Below are 12,633 nucleotides of genomic sequence, written 5' to 3' on the forward strand. Positions count from 1 at the left end.
CTATGTCTTCTTGTTGAATCTTTTGAACTAAGTGAATGTGATCGGACCCTAACCTCTCTATGCTTTCTATCTCAAACTCTATCTCTCCAAATCATATGCATTCTTTTGAAACTGTCAAATGTCTTCTCTGCGTCCTTGTCAGCAGAAGATACAGAGACAAACATTAAGTCCGCTTTCAATGCTAATTCCTTCACCTGAAACCCGGAGAAGTGGGAACGACCACCCGACAATCCAGGCGTGCGTGGGACGTGGAACAACCTCCGATATGCTGCATGATGGCCACGTGTTCCTCAGATGTGAATCGCCAGGGGCACCTGTGTAATAACACTGAGCCGCCCCTGTCCCTATAAATACATGCCACACCACAGTCATTATCTCTTCTTCCACTCCCGCACGAACCCTAGCGCCACCGCTAGCCCTCGACGACGCCGGCGACGAAGCGCTTAGCTGCCGCAACCTCTCTGACGGTGTCTTCACGCTGACCGCGGACATCGTCTTCTCCGCCGTCACCGTAGGTGTCCTCTGTCGCCAAGTTAGGGCACGGACGATCGGACTGCTCGGCCTCCTCTTCCACTCTGTCTAGCAGTTCTACGTGTGGTAAATAAAACTTCCTTTTTACGGCCCCTTTGATCCTATAGATTCGTCACTTTCTACCACAAGTGGTTTTTGTTCACACATGTTGGATCCACTTCATACTGCATCTCATAATATGCCTAGTATATTCACTTATGCTTCACAAAGTAGTTAGATTCCTCACTTGTACTGATCCGTGGATTCGTACAAGTCTGGAACCAACTCCTTATCTATGAGTGAATGTCTTCGCACAATGAGGTCAATGTCTTCTAAACTGATTTATCTTCAAAATCTTCTGAGAATGCATATGACCTCTTCCGCTTCCCTTGCACCTTAATGCTGTCACAGGTACATGTCCGTGGGAGAATCCCTTGGTTCTCATAGTCTGCATTCATTTGCAGAATTCTTACATTATCACATAAATTCTCCCGAAGCCAGTTCCTGTTTGTCCAGCAAGCGAAAGCCTTTGAAGCCTTTGAATGTATTGAATCCATTCAGTTTAAAGTTCATGGTTGCAGAGAAATCAGCAAGGAAGGGTGGCAGAAAGCGTCGAGGAGAAAAATCAAGAGATCTGCCCGATGACCTCTCAGAGCTGTACAAGACAGATCCTGAAGAGGATTACAATCAGCGCAAGACACGAATCCAATGGATTTGACGATATTGGGCAGAACAGTGGTCCAAGTACAGGTTTGTGACAAAGGAATATGCTGAGAAGAATGCCATCAAGCGACCATGGGGAGACATCCTCTACAAAAATCTTCAACCCAAGTCCAGAGATGAAGCCATTGAACAAGGCTTCTATCCCTGCATGGTCCGTGGACCACAGCCTGCGGATGCTGACCCATCGTCACTGCTATGGTGTCGTGACGACAATCTGTTCAAGCGCAACTTCCAGTTTGCCCAGAATTCGGCGAAGCAGAACAAGAAGTCTTTGGGATTAGACTTCAACCCTGGTCCCTCTGCTCCCTGTGCCGATGGGACCCACGAAGCTGAACCCAATCTTGTTGGGCCCTTCTACAACTTGGAAGGTCTCATCACTCATATCGTGGTTCAAGGGACAGCCGTGAATGAGCCTGCAGATGACGCTGAATCAGATGAAGCGCCTACAGCGCCGAAGCCAAAGAAGTTGAAACAGCCTAAAGCTTCAAAGCCTGCCTCCGCACCAAAAATCTCACGGGCGAAGCCACTGGCTACTGCACCTCCTGAAGAGAGTGTGCAGTCTGAAGATTTGTCATGCATCTCCAAGCCCCAGAAAGTCAAGATGCCTCTGCCACACACCGGCCAAGAACTGACAGCTGCTGCTATTCTGCGCAACGATGCCATCGATCTGTCCAGTGATGAAGATCTTGCAGATGACACTCTTGAGAAACTGATCAAGAGCAAGGAAGAAGCAGAAATCTTCAATGATCTGCCTCTCTTTGACGTGGCAATCATACACAACTTCATTGATGAGTGGTTTGACACGCCCAACCTCAGCTTCGAAGATCTGCAACTCCCAATTGGCCTCAGTGTCGCCTTCCATGGCGCCATTGCTTCAGAGCTAGCTCTAGCTCAGCGCATCGTCGAACTGAAGCAAAAGATTGACTTTGAGAAAGCTCAGTTCAAGAAGAATATGGCTAAGCTCAGCGTGCAAGAGGTGAAAAACTTCAAGATTATGCTGCACGAGCTCAAACAAGCCTTTCTCAAGAAACGTGCAGAAGCTCAAGGTTCTCGTGAACGCATGAAGGTCCTGACTGACAAGAGTGTGCAAGCCTACAATGAGGCTGAGAAGCGCAAGGCCCTTGGTCGTCCTGGCATCGACCCCAGGATGGCTGCAAAGCAGCAGAAGAAGAAGCCCGCTATGGCCGAACCCGACACACCAAGGCAGGAAGTAGATCCCATTGTCTTCCCAACTAGCATGACTGGCTCAAAGCCAAAAGCCAGGTCTACCGCTTCAGAACTGAAGAAGACAAGGACTGCTGAGGCTGAAGCCCGAAAGAGGAAACATTCTGAAGCCTTTGATGCTGCTCCCTCCAAGAAGAAGAGGAAGACCAGGAAGGAACGGGCTGCTCCGACAGAGCCCTTAATTGTTGAACCCATCTCCATGGTTCGCCCTGTCGCTGAACACCAAGAGCGCCAGCTGACTGTCCATGAGCCTGCTTCCACAGAGGCTCATGAAGCTGAAGACTTTCCAGCAGCTGATCCCACCGCTGCTGGAGACATTGGTCACCATGACCATGTTGAAGAAGATGCAGTTCTTCCTCAGATCGAGCACCAACAGGTATCATCGCATGTGCTTACGCACAGCGAACTCATCAGCATTGGTCGTCCTCTGACGCCAATTGCTCAGGATGCATCATGGGCTGATCACCCACAAGCACAAGAGGAAGATGAATTTGAGGCCCAGCCAACTCCAACTCCACAGGCGTCGCCAGCGTTACGCAGGCTTCGCAAAGGACTAAGGCCTCCAGTCTCCGAGTCTGAAGCTAAAGCTGGTGAAGACATTCCGGCTGCATCAGCCGATGAAGAAGAAACCCCAAGAGTTGCTACACCCCCGTCTCACCAAGAAGCTGTTCTCGAGGAGAACGTGACTATGACCGACCCTCCAGCTCATCAAGTGGAGGTCAAAAATCTTGAGGCTGCCACCACCAACACCAATGAAGCCACTGACGCTATCATGGCTGAAGCAAATGTGGAGCCTCCACCAACCCAAGAACCAGAAGTCAGTGAAGCAAATGATGCTACTACTCCTGTTCCTACGCCTACTGCTGGTCCTCAGTTTAACTATCATGTTGAGCATAGGCCTCAGGTACAGAAGCCAATTCCAAGGTTGTCTTTGGTTTCCAGGTCCTGCATCAGCACCTGGATCCTTCAATGTCAACGGCTTCAAAGCAGACAACACTTTCTTCAATAGCTCCAAGAACCCCTACTCAAGGGAAAGAATATCTTCTGATCGGTTCTGGAGCTATCCGCAGCGAAGCTATTACTCCTGCATTCTGTACAATCAAGGTCGCATCTTCCCACATAAGCGTCTTGACACAGAAGCCATAGCTGGCCTGCCCTGTCTGGAAGAAGCTCTGGATTGCTTCAAAGAGGTTGGATTGTTGCCATTTGTCACCGACCAAGAGCACTGGAATGAAGAGTTGTTGCTCCAATTCTATGCCACACTTCACATCCGTGGGTACAACAGAGATCCGAAGACTTGGGTCCTGGAGTGGATGACAGGAAATGTTCATCATGAAGCCAAAGCCTTTGATATCATTGAGCTCACTGGTCTGCCCACTCCTGGCGATCTCTACGAACCTGGCTGTCAGCTTCACAGTGAAGCTATGGAGAGCATCTTTCAGAAGCCTGAACCAAACATGAGCCATATGCTCAATATGATGAAGCCCTTGCCACAAGATGCTGCATATCCTAAGGAGTTCTTTGTTGAAGATCTTGAGTATCTGCCATGGACTATTTATCACATCATAAGGCGAACTCTCTGGCCTATCAAAGGACATTCTCCCCATGCCAAGCTGGAAGGTGCAATGAAGACTTTGGTCTTCTATATTCTTCATGGCAAATGCTTCAATGCACAAGACTTCTTCATCCGCCAACTTGCTGCATCAGGCTCTGATCTTTTTGGCTTGAAGTTCTACGCTCCATGGATAATGCGGCTGATTAAACTCCACTCCGCTATCTCATATTAGCCATCTGCTCGCAATCATCAGATCTTTCTGCCTGATGTGGATATGTCCATTGAAGCTATTTATCCTGAGCCTGCCAAGGAGCGTCTTAGTCTTTAGAATGCGGAGCATCAAAGTTTCTCTCAGAACATTGAAGGAGTTGAAGCAGTCACTCGTGTTTATCCTTTGGCTGGAACTACACGTGCACCACATCCTGCCCTTACTGAAGCCACCAAAAGCACAATTGCCCAATGACCCAAGAAGCGCACTCGTGTTCTCAATGACCGAGAGCTTCTGGTGGCTCTTCATCGGAAACAGGATAGGCATCATGACCGGCTGAAACGCCAAATGCAAAGCCTCTTGGTGGATGTCAACCGCATTCGTAATCTTGCCACCAAGAATGCCTTTGTTGCACATGAAACCTCTCGACGCACATGGAAAGGGCTGACGCTTATGTGCTTTGAAGATGATCTTCAAGAGGATGGCTTCTCTGAACACTTCAAGTTTGACTCCACACCTCCTCGAAGGGCAGTGCTGCGACGAACTCCATCTCTTGAAGACTCTGAGTTCTCTTCCTCTGCGGCAACTATGAATGCTAGAGTGATCGAGGACGAAGACAATGCTACTTCACCACCCCTCCTTCAGCACGCTTTGGCACTGCTTCGAGTTCTTCTGCACCGCCGAACACCACCGACGACACTGCTGCTTCACCTACTCTTCATGGGAACGAGTAGATGCTCTATGTCTTCAAACCTTTTTGGTCCTTACTGACAAAAGGGGGAGAAGCATATGAGTTTGATAGTCTTCAAGAGGGTCCCTTTGGGCGGTTGCTTTATATTTTGCCTAGTGTTTACAACTCTCATTTTGATACGTTTGGTTCTTTGAGTCGTAACACTTAAACTCGATGGTCGTCTGCTACTTATTTGCTACTTTGTGATGCGATGATAAATTTCGCATGTGCGATGATAAATTCCGCACTTAGATCATTTTGCAGACGTCCATTTTCCATTATGCATGTCATTATCTTCACATACCTTCACATGCATAATGAATTTTCATCATAAGTTGAAGAGGATCTCCACAAGTACAACCTGCCATGTGCATTTGCATTCCAAAAGCAAATTACTCATATGCACATCTTCAGGGGGAGCCCTTGCAGCTTATGAAGACAATTCCTTATCCTTTTACAATTTCACATATTATATTCCCCGTTGAAAACTTCAACTAGTTTGTCACCAATCACCAAAAAGGGGGAGATTGTAAGTGCATCTAGTGCCACCCCTAGTTGGTTTTGGAGTATTGACGACAAACCTAGTTGAGGGACTAATGTGTTTGTGAGAATTGCAGGATAACACAGGTAGAAGTCCCTCATTGATTCGTTTTTCCTACCAGAGATGACCCCTAAAAATGTATGAAGACATTGATGTCAAAGGTGGTATGTGAAGATATTCACATTGAAGACTATGACACGAGAAGACGTTGCATGAAGCATATGGAGCTCGAAGACTTAGATCTTTCATAGTTCTTTTTCTTCTTTGTTGAGTCATAGGAACCACCATACCGTTAAGTGGGGTCCAAGAGAACCAGTCAGAATGACTGAAGTGATGCTTAACCAAAACCTATGTCTTCGAGTGAAGACTATGAGAGCAAATCTTGTCCAGAGTCGGACAAGTCAGCTTTGCTTGTAGCCCAAGTAAAGTTGCCGCGTGTGTTTGAAATCTGACTGTTAGAACACGTGTCAGTTCCTTAGTGACCCAGGGTCATTTCAGACCAATCAGGTCGGGTTGCCTAGTGGTTATAGATAGCCCACCCCCTACAACCATAAACGGTTGGCTGCTCAGAGTTAGTGTACGGCTTTTGTCGTTTGAGAGCAACCCACCTCGAAGCCTTTGAGAGAGAATTCCTTGCGAGGATAAAGCCCTAACCACCCAGAGACAAAGAGTGTTAGGCATCACTTAAGTCTTCCTGTCTGTGTGATCTGAAGACTTATTACACTTGAGGACTGTGAATCCTCCATCCGGTTAGGCGTTGCATTCTGAGCATCCAAGAGCCATTGTGGATCGCCGGTGAACGAAGTCTAGGAAGGTTTGGGAGTCTACCTTGAAGACTTACCAGAGTGATTTGGCGAGGTCTGTGTGACCTTAGCTCAAGGGGAATACGGTGAGGACTGGGTGTCCTGAGCTGCGTGTTCAGGACTGGGTGTCCGGGACTGTGTGTCCTCAGGTTTAAATACCTAGCCGCCCTAACCAGATGTACAGTTGTCACAGCAACTGGAACTGGTCCAACAAATCATTGTCTTCAACAAGTCACTGGTTTCATCCTTTCCTTCCCTTTACTCACTGTTGGTCCTTGTGAAGTCGTTGTATGACTGCATTATCTTTTGTCTTCACTGAGTGACTGCTTGATCTGATTGGCTTCCTAATATCTTCCTATCTGATCCTTACTACCTAGCTGCTATTAGTCATTGTGCTTTCACTTCATTGAATACTTGACTATGGCTTGCCTAGTGTAGTCTACCTTCCGCTTCATGATAATAGGTTTATTTCTATCGTTTGTCTTCGAAACTTCCACGTTTTGAAGACTTTCATAAAAATTGCCTATTCACCCCCCCTCTAGTCGATATAACGCACTTTCACTCCAATATGTCTTGCAGGTCTGGCGTATCTCCCCATGCCTTTTTATTTGAATGGCGTCGGGGTGGAGGCTGAGTTTTTGGGTGGAATGCCTCTCTATCGCGGCCACGAGGTTGCCAATCAGCCGTATCATACGCTTCTTCCTCCAGTCGAGGTAGCAACCTGCACTTTGGGTAACTCTTGGAGGGGCGCTCGAGTTTATATTCCTCGGCCGCGAGGACTTTAGTCCATCTATCAGCTAGCAGATCCTGATCTGCTCGAAGCTGCTACTGCTTTTTCTTAAGGCTATTTGCCGTGGCTATAAGCCGGCGTTTGAAGCGCTCTTGTTCGACAGGATCCCCTGGCACAACGAATTCGTTGTCGCCGAGGCTTGCCTCGTCTTCGGAGGGGGGCATGTAATTATCATCCTCCTCTTCTCCATCTGCTGCTCTCTCAGGAGGGCTGGCTCCTCCATTCTCCTGCTCTAAATCTTGCTGGAGGGGATTGTTGTTGTCTTTGGCACTATCTGAAGTATTATTATCTCCTGTGCCGGTATCACCACTTTTGCTTTGGTGGGACTTAGAGCGGCGCCGCTGACGTCGGCGCTTGGGTTGCTTCTTGGAGGGGTCATCCTCCGCTATCTCGTCGCCATTGCCTTCTTTGGGTGTATCCACCATGTATATATCGTATGATGAGGTGGCTGTCCAGTGCCCTGTGGGCGGTGGTTCCTATTCTCCCCCCGCATCGCCGTCCATAATGTCGATGTCTTCGGAGTCGAAGTCGAGCATGTCGGTTAAGTCATCGATAGTGGCTACTAAGTGTGTGGTGGGTGGGCCTCGAATTTCTTCGTCGTCCGCATCCCAGTCCTGCCAGACATAGTTTGGCCAGGATCCTCCTGACAAGTAGAGAGACCTTAATGAGTTCAGTATGTCGCCAAAGGGCGAGTGCTGAAAATTATACATGGAGGTTAACTCCATGATCGGCGCCCAATCGGATTCGATAGGAACGGGCGCAGGCGGTTTGGAGTCCGTGGCCGGAGAAGGATCCGGCAGTTTAATAGCACAGCTCTCGTGCAAGGTAAGGTCGATGTTTGGCTCGATCGCCGCTGAGGGTAAGGCCTCCATGGCGGGGTCCATCCACCCATCCGCGGAAGGCGCTCCTGGCTCCGAATTGAGGGTCGGAGCGGCTGCCTGTGCGATCTCTTGAACACTATCCGGTGGTAGCGCTAAGCTGTACTCATCATGACCGCGTTATGCACAAGGCAAAGGCTCAAATCCGTCGAAGATCAAGTCTCCATGGATATCGTCCGTGTAGTTTAAGCTTCCAAACCTGACCTGGTGGCCAGGGGCGTAACTTTCAATCTGCTCCCGATGGCCAAGCAAATTGGCCCGCAGTGCAAAGCCGCCGAATACGAAGATCTATCCAGGGAGAAAAGTCTCACCCTAGACTGCATCGCCATCGATGATAGTAGGAGCCATCAAGCCTAACGGCGACGACACAGAGAAACTCTCAATGAAAGCACCAATGTCGGTGTCAAAACCGGTGGATCTCGGGTAGGGGGTCCCGAACTATGCGTCTAAGGCGGATGGTAATAGGAGGCAGGGAACACGATGTTTTACCCAGGTTCGGGCCCTCTTGATGGAGGTAAAACCCTACGTCCTGCTTGATTAACATTGATGATATGGGTAGTACAAGAGTAGATCTACCACGAGATCAGAGAGGCTAAACCCTAGAAGCTAGCCTATGGTATGATTGTATGTTGTAGTTGTTGTGTCCTACGGACTAAAACTCTCCGGTTTATATAGACACCGGAGAGGGTTAGGGTTACACAAGGTCGGTTACAAAGGAGGAGATATACATATCCATATTGCCTAGCTTGCCTACCACGCCAAGTAGAGTCCCATCCGGACACGAGATGAACTTGCATCTTCATAGTCCAACAGTCCGGCTAAAGGATATAATCCGGCTGTCCGGAGACCCCCTAATCCAGGACTCCCTCAGTAAGCTTGAGGAAGAAGTATATGTTGCTCAACCCCCCAGGTTTTGAACATCCAAAGCATCCTGACCAAGTCTTCAGACTGAACAAGGCCCTCTATAGCTTCTAGCAGGCCCCTCGGGCGTGGTATGATACTTTGAAGGAATTCCTCATGAAGAAAGGCTTCAAACCCGGTTCACTTGACCCAAATCTTTTCACCAAAACCTATGATGATGAATTATTCGTGTGCCAAATATATGTTGATGATATTATCTTTGGCTGTACTAACCAACATTACAGTGACGAATTTTCCTATATGTTGAGTGAGGAATATCAAATGTCTATGATGGGAGAATTGAAATTCTTCTTAGGTCTTTAGATTCGTCAACTGTGCAACGACATCTTTATATCTCAAGAGAAATACCTCAAGGATGTATTGAGGAAATTCGGCATGCAAGATTGCAAAGGCGTCAAAATCCCTGTGCCCACAAATTGCCATCTATGCACTGATGAAAATGGTATAGACTTCGATCAAAAGGTATACCGCTCCATGATTGGCTCTTTATTGTATCTATGTGCATCTAGGCTAGATATTACGCTTAGTGTTTGCATGTGTGCCCGTTTTCAAGCTACACCAAATGAATCACACCATAAGGCTGTGAAGCATATTCTTCGATATCTAGCTCACACACCAACACTTGGATTATGGTATCCCAAGGGCTCGACTTTTGATCTCTTTGGATATTCTAACTCTGACTATCCTAGTGATCATGTGGACCGCAAGTCAACATTAGGAACATGCCATTTCCTCGGACGATCCTTAGTATGTTGGTCCTCAAAGAAGCAAAACTACGTATCACTCTCTACTGCTGAATCTGAGTACATTGCTGCTAGTTCGTGCTGTGCTCAATTGCTATGGATGAAGCAAACCCTCAAGGACTACGACATCAGTGTGAAGAATGTGCCACTCTTCTGTGACAATGAGAGTGCCATCAAGATTGCTCATAACCCAGTTCAGCACTTGAATACAAATTACATCCAGATTCGTCATCATTTTCTTCAAGATCATGTGTTGACGGGCGACATCTCTATCGAGCACGTGAAGATTGAAGAACAGCTAGCTGATATCTTCAAAAATCCCTTGGATGAGAAGAGATTTAGCAAGTTGCGGTGTGAGCTAAATATCTTAGAATCTTCGAATGTTATTTGAAAAGGACACACATCCTAACACTTATGCAAATTGATGACTTAGATGTGCAACACACGAAGTAATGTTTTTCTTCAATCAATGAAGACCAATCCTCTAAGTGTGAAGAAATTAGCGAAGAATTTGATTCTCACAACCCTACGACAATTGTAGGCGGCATCTGAAATCATCATTCTTATACGGTGGATCACACCACCAACAAAAGTTGAAAATCTTCAATTTGAGTATTTCCTTTTGAAATTCCTCAGTTGTTCAAATTCTTCAACTTTGCATAGTCTTCACTCTTTTCGATTGTGTTCTTCATTGGCTATATATATATATATATATCTGAGTTTTCAGTCCTCTATAGCATTCACTTATTGCTAATTCTTCAAGTTGACTTTTCTGCTAAGTGAATGTGATTGGACCCTTCCCCCTCTATGCTACACTCAACCCAGCCTGTTCACAAATTCTTCATGTGCGTTCTATTTGAAACTCGTCCAAAATCTTCACTGTGTCCTTGTCAGTTGAGGAATTTGCGATCGAAACTTTAAATTTTTTATTATCTGAATTTCCAGCCTTCGCCGCTCAAACCGTTCCACATCCCACGATAAGATTATTCTATTCACCCAAGATCTCTCACGATCTCCACCTCACTGTACGTGGGTGACACATGTCTCTAGGATGAGAAGGGTCAGGGGCAGGTTCGTCCAATTTCCTCGGGCGAGCAATTTTTCACCTCGGCTATAAATACCAATCACCCTCCTAAGACTGCATTTACCCCGCTCGAACTCACTCCCTTCTCTTGAGCTCTCAGACCTAGCGCCGCCGCTACTTCCATCGTCACCGATGAGGAAGAGCTTCACTGGCTCGACCTCGTCACCGTCGTACTTGTGCCGGCTGTGAAAATCTTCACTCCGCCGGCACCATAGCTGTCTTCCGCTGCCAAGTTAGGGCATGGAAGATCTGAACGAACGAACTTCCCATCTACAACTCCCAGTTCATCACATTCTTCGTCAAGGGTAAATAAAATCTATTTTTACTGCCCTTGTTGATTCTGATGATTTTCACAAAATCTTCAAAAGGTGTTCATTCTTCAACTTCCCCACTCGTTAAACACCCCACATGCATCTGTTCTTGATCTATTTATCTAAGCAATGTTTTTCTTCAAGATTCCTCAATTGTGTGGATTTTCAATCTATACAACTCTGGAACCTAAGTCAAAGACCGCGTAGTGAAATTCCTCAAGACACTCAATGGTCTAATTCCTCAAATTTGTTCATTTTGAAAAACTTCTGAGAATGCACGTGACCTCTCCAAATTCTTCACACCTATACTCTGTTCACAGGTACTCATGTCCGCTGCTGAATCACTAGGTTCTCATGAACTTAACTCATTTGCAGTGTTCCTCGAAGACAAATTGCATACCTCTTTAGAGAATTCTATTGTTCAAATTCCTCAGCTGAAGAAAATGGCTGACGGCAAGAGACCTTAGAAGGGAGGGAAGAAATTGGAAGTGAACATAGCTTTTGAGATCCCTGATGACATTTATGAGGACTATCGCACTCCTGATGAAGCCAAACATGGCAAGGAGAATAAGAATCAGCGCAAGGTACGCATACAGAGGATAGAGAGGAGATGGGCACGGGAATGGAGGGAGTACATATATGTCACTCGTAAGTACATGAAGAAATTCGCTTTACACCCTCCTTACCTAAGACCTCCATTGGCACCTGGCCAAGAAGTTGATCCCACTAGCCTCAAGTGCGGTGAGGACTATCCAGATGAATGGGCCAAACGGCAAGCCAAGTTGGCCAAAATGGCCAAGGAAGTACTGAGGAAATTCAATGAAGACTCTGCCGCTGCCGCTGATGAGGCATCTGCTAGCAAGACTAAGAAGGCTATGCCCAAGAAGCTTGCACACAAGCCCAGTTCCTCAGCAATGCCCTCACGGCCAAGCTCATCAAAGCCCTCACGACATATTTCTCAAGCAGCTCCAGTTCCCACTATTGCAAAACCTTCAACTGCTGCTGCAATATCCTCGGCACCTGTGCATCTCGCCTCGTGCCAAAGGACAACTGGTATCTCAATTGCTTTAGGAGCATCTGCAAGTTCCTTAGCTCCTCCTCAGTCCTCAACAGGCCCAACTCTGCTGAAGAAGGAGGCCACTGTTGGACGAGGCACAAGGCCAAGTCCTCACAAGAAGCAGGTCGCCTTCCAAGTGCCATCAAGTGAAGACGAAGCTGATGATGAGGAATTAGCTGAAATCATCAGAGACAGACAACACAGGTCCGGTAGAGCCAAAGGCAGTAACGTGCCATTGTTGCTAGATCCAAAGTTGATCCTAGACTTCATCGACCTCTGGCATAAGGACCCCAACACTCCTCTGCCTGAGCTGAACCTCGCTCCTGGTCAAAGTCATGTGTTGACGACCTTCATTGATGAGGAAAAATGGAAATTTGAACACGGGAGGAGGGTGAAGAAAGCTCAGTACAAGAAAGAGCGCTTTCTAAAGAAAAATGTTTTGAAGCTATCACCTGATGAACTTGTATCTCTACAATCAGAAATCAAAGGTCCCAGTGATGAATTTGACTGGTACTATGCTGATTGGCTGGGAGCCAAAGTTAGATTCGTCAAGCT

Source organism: Triticum urartu, chromosome 3A (genome assembly GCF_056163025.1).
Source record: "Triticum urartu cultivar PI428250 chromosome 3A, HENAU_Tu73, whole genome shotgun sequence".
NCBI classification, from domain to species: domain Eukaryota; kingdom Viridiplantae; phylum Streptophyta; class Magnoliopsida; order Poales; family Poaceae; genus Triticum; species Triticum urartu.